General features: G+C 32.2%; 1 pseudogene; it reads right to left on the bottom strand.

Moving 5' to 3' along the window:
* Positions 1-1,777: 1,777 nt before the first annotated feature.
* LOC120165561 lies at positions 1,778-3,198 on the bottom strand (annotated as a pseudogene).
* Positions 3,199-3,662: the final 464 nt, after the last annotated feature.

Raw genomic sequence — 3,662 nt, 5'->3', positions numbered from 1 at the left:
AGATGTGCATATGTAGACTGCATATGTAGATTGTTTAACTATGTATTATTTTTTATTTTTATACATGCATTGCATTTTATATTTATTTTTAATTTTCTGACTACCGGAGGTCTTCTACGAAGCTGCTCTCAACCTGGCGTTGGGGCAGCCTACTACCCTACATTCCCCTGACCCCATTACATATGGGAATAGGGTTTTGTTGTTGTTTTAGAATTTCTCCATATGTATCTCCCTGCATCATCATTGAAACTTACTAAACCAGCCTTTTGCCGACAGCATGCATGGACCACGCTGAGGCGCAATGGGAAATCATTCCCGTTAAAAAAATTGGGCGTGACACCCTCAAATGTTGGTGACGCTTCTAGGTGTCTGTAGAATTGTTTGTATTACGAGGGGGTAAACAAAAAAATTAATATTTAACCATTTTTGGGGATGAAATTCCATTTTTATTTTTAACATATTATTTCTTGACCTTATATATATAATAGTCCTCTAATTGTACTAAAAAAATCATGGACAGTAAGTTCATGATGCGTTTTTAATTAAAAATCACGAGGAAATAAACATTAAATCTTAAATGTTGAAAACATCTCTTTTGTGATTTTATAAATAATGTCTCGCATCATTCTGATAATTAGATCAACATTTTAATTTTATACAGAAACACTAGAGGTTTATTTGAATTGTTGATACAATTAGATGATTCAATTTTACGTACAAGTCTATAATCAAATTATATGAAAGTAAAATATAAATATATTATTTTTCTAGAAAAAGGTATTCATATAGATGTATTGTTTAATCATATAAATATGTTATTTATCAAAAGGCTAATTAGTCAATATTTAAATAAATGTATTATTTAACAAAAATATGAATATACAGAAATGCAAATTCATTAATTGTTTGTTCACTTATATTATGTTTGCAAGATTTTGTGGGGTTTTAAAGGAGAAGGCATACAGAAATATTTTGTTCTTGAATTTGGTAGTTTTCCGACTTGGTCATTTTGTTCACTTTACTTTTGGAGTTTTGTAGCTTTTGGCTTTAGTTTTGAAATTTTGTAGCTTTTATATTTCATCACTGATATGGGACTCAACACCTGAAAATTAAATAAATCTATAATATGAATAAATAAAATATTAAGTTATTTAGGGATTATATGTCATAGTCTCAAGAGAATATTATGCCACAAGATCTTAATGAAATCTAAGTTCAGGCCAAATCGAAAAAAGTTGTTAAATTTTGGATCTGGACAATAAAATTTAAGGATTAAATTAAAAAATTATCAACTTTAGAAATTAAATATTAATTTGTTGCAAAGGTGAGTTGGAGAGATTGAAATTACAGCACATCCCGTGAACTAAGGCTGCGAAGCTTCTGCATCAACACCACTTGCTTAGAAAAAAGTAGGCCAAATGGAACCCACTTGTTTATTCTAAGATATTCTAAGTGAACATTTTTAACCTCCAATGTTCAAACTGAAAAAAGGGAGTATATATTTTCATTTTGTTTCTTTTCCCAAAATCTTAATTATAATCCAAGTTGGGAGTGTAGGAGTTGGTTTGTCATAGAGGCAATTATGATCATATGCAAAGTACATAAAAGTGTTGTAAAACTAGAACCAAGGATGATCAAATCATTATTTTATTCTCACCCAATGTCCATGACCTCTAATGATCTACCAAATCACAACTTCGATTAGTTGCGGGACGAGACCTATTTCTCATCCCGCAACAATTCCCTTCAACGATTGCAACTAAAGTAAAATGAAATAGAAGAAAAACTATTCATGGATTTGCTTCAACCATAGTAATACATGATGAGGTTAAGGAAGGTGAACAACAGAATTAGATGCAAGTTCTGGAAAGAACATACCAAAACATACATAAGAAGAGTGTCTCAGCTTTTAACATTCGCGATCATCTTAGCATTGATGAGGTGACACATTGAGGGGCTAATTTATTGGTGTTGAGAGTAAAAGTAAAAGATGAGGAAACTCAACCTCGTAGTAGCTTTATTCCGAATGAAATAGTGCAAATCTTGAGGCCCAGCAATGCCAAAAACCCATATTTCCTGCACATCATCATTCATTCAAAAGCCAAGTTCCAATAGGGCTAAAACTGAAGCAACCCTCAATAGACTATAGCTTATTCTAAATTGGAATTTTAAATAGTTGTAAATAGAATTAAAGGAAAAAAAGAATTGTTCATGTGATAAAACCCATTTCAAAGTAATCTAGAGCGAATACTACAAAGTTCCATTATATGAATGAACCTCACAATCTAATTTTCTCTATTTAAAATGTTAGAATTTGAACATTTTCTCCGTAAACTATAACCTTACTTAAGATACCTAATGATTCATTCCACTACACTAATTATAAGAGAACTATTTTGAAAAACAAAACTATTTTTAACAAAAAACTGTTCATCTGAATCTAGGGTGAATACCGACCTCTTAATCCAGTTTTCTTATCTTTTATTTAAAATGTTAGAATTTAACACTTCATTAGATCCGAACTCTACCCTTGCTTAAAGGACCCAAAGTCTCATTCCGTTACACTAATTATAAAATATACTCCAAAACTAACATTTAATTTCAATGATTAAGCTTATGAAAGTCCAAGATTGAAACAGTAATTTAAGATCAATGAGGAATTTGGAATAAAAGTATGAGAATATCTACCGCAATTAACCATGATGAAAAACGAAAAAGCAAAAAGAAGAAAAATAGAAAATACCCGATAGTGAGACGTTTCTGAGGGTCACCGGAGGAATAGCCGGTGAAGTAGAAATAACGAGAGACGATGTACAAAACTCCGAGCGCGGCGCAGATGCAAGGATGAGCCATCCCTCCCAAAACCATCAGTATGAAGAACATCGGCATCATCTCCAGCGAGTTCTGGTGCCCTCTCTGCAACGGAATCCAATTCGATCAATTATAGTTCTTTACTTGGAAGAATTTTAAGAAAACGGAATCAAAACGAGATGAGAAATGAGACCTGAATACAATTGAAGAGCTTTGCATCTTTGTTCTCGGATTCGAGAGCGTAGAGAGCCGGGTAATAAACCTTGTACTTCTTGCGTGCGATCCCCACTTGGATTCCCATCCATATGCTGAGAATGCAGTAAGCAACCAAGCTAACACGACGTACCCATATTCTTTCGCCAAAAACTCCATCTCCGATTAATTTAGTTTCTCTCCTGCGATTTCTGGATTCTAAATACCTCTTATCCACTTTAGCAACGGCGGCCAAACCCTATCGCTTTCTACTTCCAGATTTTTTTATTTGGATCTTCACTCATTCGTTGACTCCATTCCATTCTTATCAAGGATAAAAGCTTTTTTCCAGGTAAATTACATCATACGTCACTTAAGTATTAGTAAGTTTATAAATAGGTCATAATGTTTAATATTTGGAAAAATTACACTATAAAAATATTGAATGAATGTAAAAAAAAGGTTCAAAAGATTTGTATATTTTAGGGTGTCTTATTGTTCTTGAGAAATATTATAAAGAATAGAACATGATGAATTGGTGTATGTTATAGTGAAAATTGGGGTTTAACTATAGATAATTACAATTTATATTTATTATCACTTGTGTGCTTATGACCTATTCGATCTCACGAATTTTTAGACATGTGAACATACTATTT

This window comes from Hibiscus syriacus, unplaced genomic scaffold (assembly GCF_006381635.1).
Source record: "Hibiscus syriacus cultivar Baekdansim isolate YM2019G1 unplaced genomic scaffold, ASM638163v2 tig00111584_pilon, whole genome shotgun sequence".
NCBI lineage: Eukaryota > Viridiplantae > Streptophyta > Magnoliopsida > Malvales > Malvaceae > Hibiscus > Hibiscus syriacus.
This window is presented reverse-complemented; position numbering and strand designations above follow the sequence as displayed.